The sequence below is a fragment of the Triturus cristatus genome, chromosome 2_2 (genome assembly GCF_964204655.1).
Source record: "Triturus cristatus chromosome 2_2, aTriCri1.1, whole genome shotgun sequence".
NCBI classification, from domain to species: Eukaryota; Metazoa; Chordata; class Amphibia; order Caudata; family Salamandridae; genus Triturus; species Triturus cristatus.
Window position 1 is genome coordinate 260929703 of NC_140582.1, and position 10660 is coordinate 260940362.

The window sequence follows — 10660 nt, forward strand, 5'->3', positions numbered from 1 at the left end:
CCACTTCCTTAAAAGCGGGAAACCTGCCCAGGAAGCAAGTACCAGTCCAGGATGCAGCCTACTGTATGTCGACAGCTTCAGGGGGATGTTGAACTTTGATACCGAGCACGGAGCACTCGGGTAGGGGGGGGCTACTAGTTTGGATCAGAAGGCCTCGCAGACCTGCCTTCAGACTGCTATACACTAAAATTGCAGAGCTATGGTCAATTTAACAAAGAGGCCTACATATTGAACAGAAGGGCCTACACAGGGGTTTTATGCTGGCTGAGTGGTAAGGATGTCTCAGGATAATTATATAGCAACACAGGACCCGCTGGTCAATTTAATACGGCCTACAAATGCAGCTGGCAGGGCAAGGACAAGGGTCTCATACTTCAGGTGTGGACAGAACGGGCCAGGGGCCCCCTGTGATACAAAATCTACCCTCCTTCAAGGCTGTGGCAATGTAATAGACCATTGTGGGCAGAAGGAAGAGGCAATGGTAGTACAACCATACATGCCAACAGACCCGATTCAGCCAGGAAACGTCCAATGTTTTTAAGCTCAAATGGGCTTTATTTGATCTGTCTCCTGTCTACAATATCCTCTTTTTCAATGTAACTCAAAGGGGAAAATCAATACCCCAGTTTTTTTTCAAAATCTCCCTCTTACCAAGTTCAAAATGTTCGCAAGTATGGTACATTGGATCATGGAAGGAAATGGGATAGGGACATGGACTTGGATAACAGAGGACAGGAGGGACATGGAGAGGTGCACCAAACTGACCCTGCAGGGCAGGCATCAGGGTTTGCAGCAGCACAATACACCACACAGGGCATGCAGGACGGGAGTGCAGCACAACAATCCATAGAAAGCAAGAGGGAGGGGACAGGACCATGCACATGGACAACAGAGAATAGAGGGGCAAGAGGCAATGGTAGCTAGCTGACCATAATGGACAGACAGGAGAGAAAGCTGCAGTATAACAGACCATAAAGGGCAGGAGGGACGGATCAGGGGCATTACAATGGAACAGACAAGCCAGGAGGGAGGGAGTAGGGCTGGGGGCAAGGGGGCAGGGCAGGAGCAGCAAGATAGCCATGGAGGTCAGGCAGGATGCGCACTAGAAGCAAGACACACCATGAAGAGCAACAGTGAGACTGTGATGGCATACACACGGACCATGGAGGGAAGGTGGGAGGGGGTCAGGGGCAGCTAACTGACCACACAGGGAAGGTGGGAGGGGCCATGGCTGCACAGAAGACCATGCATGGCAAGTGGGAGGGTTAGTGGCAGCACAATGGCTATGATGGGCAAGAAGGAGGGTGGAGGGGCATGCACAAAGGACGATGGAGGATAGAAGGAAGGGTCAGGACCTGTGCACAGACAAGAAAGTTCAGGGGAAGGGAACTCACAACAGACCGAACGGGGCAGGCAGGAGGAGCAGTTGCAGCACAACAGACCAGGGAGGGCAGAAGGGTGTGGCAGTACAATGGACCATGTTGGACAGGAGGAAGAGGATAGGGGCATGGCATGTGGACAGGCAGGGTGGAGGTGGCAGGGACAGGTTACAGTCATCTGACAATGCTAGGCAGGTGGGAGGGGAGTGGCAGCTCAACAGAACACTCAGAGTAGATAGGAGTGGCAGGTCAATGGGACATGGTGGGCAAAAAGGATGGAGCAGGGGCATGCACAAAGACATCGGAGGGCAGGGGGAAGGAGAATAGGGGCAGCAAGCTAAGCACAGAGTTTAAGCAGGAGGTCAATGATGGGGCATAGAATTGGGCAATGGAGGGCAGGAGGAGTGGACTGGTACATCATACTAAATTGAGGGCAGTGGCAGCACATCAGACCATGCATGGCAGGAGGGAGGAGGCTAGTCCATGGATTCACACAACAGAGGATAGGGAGGAAGGGGATGGGGCAGCAAGCTAACTGTTCAGAGAAGGCGGGTATTAGGAACTTTATTGTTTTTAAAACATTGTGTCTGTGCGAACTACTTAAAATATGAACAAGTATGCAGCATAATCTCACTTTTATTCAGGAAGAAGAGGACGTTTGTGACTGTGACTCCGGGCTCACTTGGCAGAAACACCCCCTGACCCTCCACCCCCTATCGCAAAATGTAATGCCCGTGAAAAGGGTAGGTGAACACAGTGTTATATAGAACATAGTCCTGAGAGCACGATTGAAAATGAAAACTAGATATAGTGTATGGTATAAACTATGCACCAAAAAGTGTGATATAAGATGAACCGGGCGTGAAATATAATATGCAATACATTGTGCGCAATGACAGATTCATTGGAGAGCGCGAGATAGCACAGGCACTAGCACGTGCTATGCGATATGCGCCTTGGAGTGTAATATGCACAGGGCAGTGTTGTGTAACCTAACTAGTCTCTAAAGTTGTAATATAAAATATGTGTTGGGGAGTGTAACGTTGCATATGCACTGTGACAAAGATATGGATCCCAGATTGTAATATGTATGGCATAGCACTGTGCATTATAACATAGGCATCGAGAAAGGCACGTTAGATGGGGCAATATAACCCGTGCGAAGACAAGTGTGGCATGACATATTCATGAGGTGGTGTTACAGTGCACATGGGCTAGAGAGTGTCATAGCATATGCACTAGCTAGTGGAATACAACACAGAGGTGTGTGGCACTCGGCAGGCAATGGTGGGTGTAACACAGCATTGGGCTCTGTCAGGAGCACGCTGTGACTCTCAAGTGATGTTCGTCCCCTTTCCAGAGAGTAAAATAAAAAGTATTACACATCCGGCAGTGGATGTGTGTTTTATTAACCGTGAGGGGGGTTTCTTGCATAGTTTTGGTCGAATTTTTGTCGAATCCCCTTTGAATGGCTTGGTGTGCATGTGTATTAAATGTGCCCGTCAATAGCTACCCATGTTTGTATAAATAAACGACAAGGGTGTCTACCAGGATTAGGCACGGTAGGGCATCAGACATGTCAGAGCTTCACTAGTGGTGTAAATACATTCCACGTGGATTCATTGCATGCATAGTCGCCTTTTAATGAATATCACGCAAATCGTCATGGTGATAGGTACGTACGGTTTGTCCAGCATGTCCTAGGTGTGTCTATAAATATATATTTTTTAAAAATAATAAAAAACAGTGGCCGGCCCTGGGGATTGGGGTCAAAAAAATATAATTAGGAGACTGGCCCTGGGGGATGGGGTCATCAGGGCCAATAAATTAGAATAAGAAGGGGAACCAAACAGCCCCCCTTCTTAAAAAACTAAAATAAATAAAATACTGGCATCGTGCCGGAGGCCATGCCCCCTCCGTGCAGCACTCTGCAAACGCGCCCCCAACAGGCATCTCCAGTATGCGCCAGGGAGCTGCGCTGCAGCCAGGTGTTCTGAGGCCAAGCCCCTTTTTACACCTCTCTGCAACGCAGCTCTGTGGCGCTTACTGGAGGTACCTAGTGGTCTAGTTTGACCCTAGGGACCCTTAGGATTCAGGGGGACTTAATCTCTCAACTTAGAACAGCCACAGGGCGCGTTTACACAGTGGTGAAGGGAGGGGACGGGGCCTGAGGTGACGTGTGCAAACACACACTATGGCACGTTTTAAATTGGGGATATAATTTCCCTTCAATACTGAGGGCCCCTGGGGGCTAACTAGCCCACCAAGTGCTTCCAGTAAGCGCCACTGAGCTGCATTGCAGAGAGGTGGTCCAGGCCGTGCCACTTTTTACACCTCTCTGCAACGCAGCTCTGTGGCACTTACTGGAGGTACCTAGTGGGCTAGTTGGACCCTAGGGACCCTCAGGATTCAAATGAACCTAATCTCCCAACTAAAAATGGACACAGGGCGTGTTTACACAGTGGTGAAGGGAGGGGACGGGGTCTGAGTTAACGTGTGCAAAAACGCCCTGTGGCCTGTTTTAAGAGGTAGTTTTAATCCCCATGCCCTATTATACACTAGGGGCTTACAGAGGAGGTCATGCTAATCACAGGGGGACCCCAACGCATAATGTTCCCTAGTGTATGTAGGTGTTTTCACTGTATTTTAAGTGTCTTTTAACATAGCACTGGCTCTAGGACTGGTTAGTCAGACTCAGTTACCACCAGTATCCGTCTGAAAAAGTTGAGGGTACAGGATGATTTTGCAACAAGGCTTCTTTCTGCTCTTCTTTTTGTTCTTTCTGCACGTTATCCTTCTTCCTGCACTTATCTTCGTATTTGAGGACTTCTGTTGCTTCTTTCTGCACTTCTTTTGTTTCTTTCTGTGCATTTTTTCTTCTTTCTTCACATGTCCTATCTCTGTAGGCATAGTTAGAAATTAGCATTTAAAAAACCTTTGAAATTCACAGAAAAAACCATAGGTTTCAGGCATGTTATAGTTAGGAATTAGCATTTAAAAAACCTCAGAAATTCACTGAAAAAACCATAGGTTTCAGGGGTGTTATAGTTAGCTGGACTTTTCACTTGTACAAAACCATTGAAATTCCCCCGTTATAGTTAGTTCAGCTAACTATAACTCGCGCGCCCGCAATGCACTGCTGATGACGTCACATATTACATCACTCATGACATGGTCAGTGACATCACTCATGACATCACTGATGACATCTCAAATGACATCACTGATGACATCACTGATGACATCATCCAGTGAATGTGTGTTTTTCTGAAAATTAAATATGTTTTATATATGTATATCTCAAGGTCGATGGAAGAATAAATGGGTATATAAGTGTCTAAATGGATGATTTGTTTTTGAAAAATTGATTGTGTAACTGACTGATTAAGTGTATCATAGTGAATACATGGCTTAGTGAGTAATGTTTAAATATTTAAATATCTGTATCAGTCTCTCACTTTGTGTATAAGTGGCTGCATGGGTTGGTGAGTAGCTACATGGGTGTCTATATAGGTTATTAGTTGGTTTTTTGAGTATCAGTCTGAGTGTCTGCATGGTTCGGTGGGGGGTATTACGTAGTGCATAGGTGCATGAATGAGTGACTCACTGTTTGTATGTGTTGAACACAGCATGTGTGCAGGACTGTATGGGTGGATGAGAGTGTATATGGGTGTGTTAGTGAGTGAATGACTGTCTCAATAGTGTCTTTATGAGTAACTACATAGGTTTTAAACTAGTATATGTGACTATTGGTGTATATATGTGAGTATATGTGAGAGTGAGAGATTGAAAGAGTTCCTGTATGAATAAGTATGTGTTTCTATAAGTGATTGTTTAAAAGACTAAGTATGTGTAAGTTTCCGTAGAAGTAAGTATGGTGGTGTGTGTATAACTGTATATGCAAGTAAATGTATGTTTGATTCTTTATTAGCATGAGTGACTATGTGTGTGAGTAACTCTATGGATGAGTGGCATTGTGTAACAGGATGTATAGGTGTATGAGTACATATGATGAGTGAGTACATGTATGAGTGACTGTATAGGACTGTTGGTGAATGAGTGGATGTGTATGTGGATCTTAGAATTACTGAAGAGGTTGTTGTAACTGGTATTGGTATGTCCATTGTTTTGAAAATTTTAGTCTCTATTTTTGAATGTGTGTATCAAAGGTTATATTAGGGTGAGAGGAGGTCTGCCACTCTATCACAAGGATGATGTCATCAGTGATGTCATCAGTGATGTCATTTGAGATGTCATCAGTGATGTCATGAGTGATGTCACTGACCATGTCATGAGTGATGTAATATGTGACGTCATCAGCAGTGCATTGCGGGCGCGCGAGTTATAGTTAGCTGAACTAACTATAACGGGGGAATTTCAATGGTTTTGTACAAGTGAAAAGTCCAGCTAACTATAACACCCCTGAAACCTATGGTTTTTTCAGTGAATATATATATATATATATATATATATATATATATATATATATATATATATATTACCTACTGGCGGTCGCCAGTAGGGAGTTATAGTTAGGACCACGTTTCCATAGGAAAACCTCAACATTCTATTTTGAATAACTTTGGCGCCGGTCGACGAATCCTCGCGAATTTTTCAAAATAGGTGGGGCGCTACGCTCCGCTCCTACCCTGAAAGTCTCGGGGGGATTCGTCAAGCGGGGGCTGAGATAAAAGGGGGGTCCCAAAACGCGTTTTCCCCATGCATTTTTCCATAGGACCTTTAGACAGGGCTACAGCCCGAACGGCTGAACAGAATTACTAGAAATTTGGCAGAGAGGTAGTCCCCAGGTCAAGGAAGTGCCTTTTGTAGGTTTGGTGTAAATCTGTTAAGTAGATTATGAGAAAATAGCCTTTAAATCAATATATATATATCTAAGCGCGCTCCGTGCGCGCTGGGTGCGCGCACCTCGCCGTGCGCGAGCGCAATTCTGATTGGTTGTTAGATCTTAGTAAACATTCGAATCGGTGGAAATCAGGAAGCGGCGGCCGCCATTTTGTCTATCGCATAAAGAGGGGGTGATAAACAAAGGGGGGGAACTTGAAAAGGGGGCAGAGTGGGTAGAAATAGACCCAGTAGGCATTGTAAGGGGGTCAAAGTAGGACCTTGTAGGGCAAAAAAAAAGATTAATATTTTGTTAAAAAATATCGCCGAGTGCGCGCACCCAGCGCGCACCCGAAAAAAAACTTAAAAAAACAAATTAAAAAAAATCGCATTTAAGTGTTTAGATATAAGGTGGCTCTAAAAAGAGCCCTTGTGTTTATTGTTTGTTTTTTGGTACCTACAAGTAAGTACCGATGCAGAGTCTGAGGTTCAAGAGGAAGACTCTGTTCCCTTCATCATTGAAGTGCACACCATCTCCTCTATAAATGTCTTGCATGTCGTAACGCAAGTTGTTGTGGTAAATGGAACCCATACCATAGTCTCTGAGGAAAGCAGAAATAGATTTGTTGACGTGCTTCCTTGCTTTGTCAATCTGCGGACAAAATTGGTTGGACCAGTTCCACTTTTGCCTTTGGCATATGTTAGAATATACAAAGGCAGTTTGTGGAAAAAGCGACATCAATTGCACAAAGGTGTCCTTAATAAGCATTTCCAGACCTACCCCAGTTAAAGTGCCTAGATCATTACCACCACAGTGCACAATAATAAGGTTAGGCTGTGGGAGATGTTGAAAGGTTTTCACCAAAGGCATTAATTGGTGCCACTTTAACCCTCTCTGACCAATCCATTTGATGTCTACATTTGGCAAAGCAAGGTCTCTCACCATACCTCTTTTCTCTGCAAATTTTTCACTCCAGAAGACATAGCTGTGCCCTACAATCCACACTGTGAACATCTTCAAAGGAGATCTGGATGCACTCAGGAGGTGTAATTCAGTAGAATGGTAAAAAGAAATGAAAGACAGTTTGGAAATGGAGGCATACATATTTTTTTATAAAAAAAAAGAACTGATTGGCTGTTTCATACCATTCTACACTAAAAACTAGGCTGTATGTGTAAAATAATAGAAGCATGTTTTGTATTGGTACAGAAAAATGTGTTACCAAAGAACAGTACTATGGATTTGCTGTAAGGTTTGAAAAGTCAAGCACTCTTGCTCTGTGGAATTGAAACATTGTGTGGCGAACTTCTGACCTAACTCCACACAGCAGTGTTCCATGAGCTGTTGCTATGGTAGCAGGCAGAAGTCAAGTTGGGGGAAGGGTACTAGGCAGAAGTCAAGTAGGGGGAAGGGTACTTTTGGAAAAGGGTTGGTTTTCAACCAATAGAAATGTGTGATTACATTTGAAAAAAAGGGGGAAGCACTGAGATTTGAAATTAACATGTATATGTGTGGAAAAACAGAGGGAAAGTTTGCCATTATCTGGTTCTGCTGAGAGGAGAGAGGTGTAGAGAACAGAGGTCCTGGCTCTGATAATCTGCTGTTTGAGTGCCACATTTCTATCACAACTAACTAATTTTAAAGGTGAGGTTAGAGTTTGAGAGGAGATGTATATGGTAAATTAAGAAATGAATAATAGAAATGTAATTCTTTTTGTTGAAGTTGTGTTTATTATTTTCTGTTTTGGGAGAAATTTAAATGTGAGGAACATGTAAAATAATATGGACTATGTTTTCACGATAAATTAAGGTGTATTGGTCTGGACATGGGCTTTTTAAAAAATCTGAAAAGTGGATTCATAATGTGTCAGTCTGTAAAAGTGAATATTACTTGTCAAAAAAAAAGAGCAGTAAGTGTGCTTTCAAATTGGCAAAGAAATTTCGTTTTGTGACTAATGTGAAAACATGACTCTGTGTGCAAAGAGGAATTACAGGCAGAGATTTATTGCGTTTTGCTCTGGTGATTTCACAGTTGCATTAGTAGGAAAAAGGGGGAACCATTTTTTGGTGCAGAAGCAGACTCTTAGCACACACCCAGCTCCTTTCCATGTATAATCATGCACAGTATTCACAAGCGAGTGGGGTTTGAGGTTTCAGTCTGTAATGCAAATACATTCAGCATCACTAAGGCTGGTTGCCCTTGCTGGAGTGTAGGCAGTCACCCAGCATACACATGGTGGTGGTCTGAAAAAGCAGTCTGGACATGGGCTTTTTAAAAAATCTGAAAAGTGGATTCATAATGTGTCAGTCTGTAAAAGTGAATATTACTTGTCAAAAAAAAGAGCAGTAAGTGTGCTTTCAAATTGGCAAAGAAATTTCGTTTTGTGACTAATGTGAAAACATGACTCTGTGTGCAAAGAGGAATTACAGGCAGAGATTTATTGCGTTTTGCTCTGTTGATTTCACAGTTGCATTAGTAGGAAAAAGGGGGAACCATTTTTTGGTGCAGAAGCAGACTCTTAGCACACACCCAGCTCCTTTCCATGTATAATCATGCACAGTATTCACAAGCGAGTGGGGTTTGAGGTTTCAGTCTGTAATGCAAATACATTCAGCATCACTAAGGCTGGTTGCCCTTGCTGGAGTGTAGGCAGTCACCCAGCATACACATGGTGGTGGTCTGAAAAAGCAGTCTGGACATGGGCTTTTTAAAAAATCTGAAAAGTGGATTCATAATGTGTCAGTCTGTAAAAGTGAATATTACTTGTCAAAAAAAAAGAGCAGTAAGTGTGCTTTCAAATTGGCAAAGAAATTTTGTTTTGTGACTAATGTGAAAACATGACTCTGTGTGCAAAGAGGAATTACAGGCAGAGATTTATTGCGTTTTGCTCTGGTGATTTCACAGTTGCATTAGTAGGAAAAAGGGGGAACCATTTTTTGGTGCAGAAGCAGACTCTTAGCACACACCCAGCTCCTTTACATGTATAATCATGCACAGTATTCACAAGCGAGTGGGGTTTGAGGTTTCAGTCTGTAATGCAAATACATTCAGCATCACTAAGGCTGGTTGCCCTTGCTGGAGTGTAGGCAGTCACCCAGCATACACATGGTGGTGGTCTGAAAAAGCAGTCTGGACATGGGCTTTTTAAAAAATCTGAAAAGTGGATTCATAATGTGTCAGTCTGAAAAAGTGATTATTACTTGTCAAAAAAAAAGAGCAGTAAGTGTGCTTTCAAATTGGCAAAGAAATTTCGTTTTGTGACTAATGTGAAAACATGACTCTGTGTGCAAATAGGAATTACAGGCAGAGATTTATTGCGTTTTGCTCTGGTGATTTCACAGTTGCATTAGTAGGAAAAAGGGGGAACCATTTTTTGGTGCAGAAGCAGACTCTTAGCACACACCCAGCTCCTTTCCATGTATAATCATGCACAGTATTCACAAGCGAGTGGGGTTTGAGGTTTCAGTCTGTAATGCAAATACATTCAGCATCACTAAGGCTGGTTGCCCTTGCTGGAGTGTAGGCAGTCACCCAGCATACACATGGTGGTGGTCTGAAAAAGCAGTCTGGACATGGGCTTTTTAAAAAATCTGAAAAGTGGATTCATAATGTGTCAGTCTGTAAAAGTGATTATTACTTGTCAAAAAAAAAGAGCAGTAAGTGTGCTTTGAAATTGGCAAAGAAATTTCGTTTTGTGACTAATGTGAAAACATGACTCTGTGTGCAAATAGGAATTACAGGCAGAGATTTATTGCGTTTTGCTCTGGTGATTTCACAGTTGCATTAGTAGGAAAAAGGGGGAGCGATTTTTTGGTGCAGAAGCAGACTCTTAGCACACACCCAGCTCCTTTCCATGTATAATCATGCACAGTATTCACAAGCGAGTGGGGTTTGAGGTTTCAGTCTGTAATGCAAATACATTCAGCATCACTAAGGCTGGTTGCCCTTGCTGGAGTGTAGGCAGTCACCCAGCATACACATGGTGGTGGTCTGAAAAAGCAGTCTGGACATGGGCTTTTTAAAAAATCTGAAAAGTGGATTCATAATGTGTCAGTCTGTAAAAGTGATTATTACTTGTCAAAAAAAAAGAGCAGTAAGTGTGCTTTGAAATTGGCAAAGAAATTTCGTTTTGTGACTAATGTGAAAACATGACTCTGTGTGCAAATAGGAATTACAGGCAGAGATTTATTGCGTTTTGCTCTGGTGATTTCACAGTTGCATTAGTAGGAAAAAGGGGGAACCATTTTTTGGTGCAGAAGCAGACTCTTAGCACACACCCAGCTCCTTTCCATGTATAATCATGCACAGTATTCACAAGCGAGAGGGGTTTGAGGTTTCAGTCTGTAATGCAAATACATTCAGCATCACTAAGGCTGGTTGCCCTTGCTGGAGTGTAGGCAGTCACCCAGCATACACATGGTGGTGGTCTGAAAAAGCA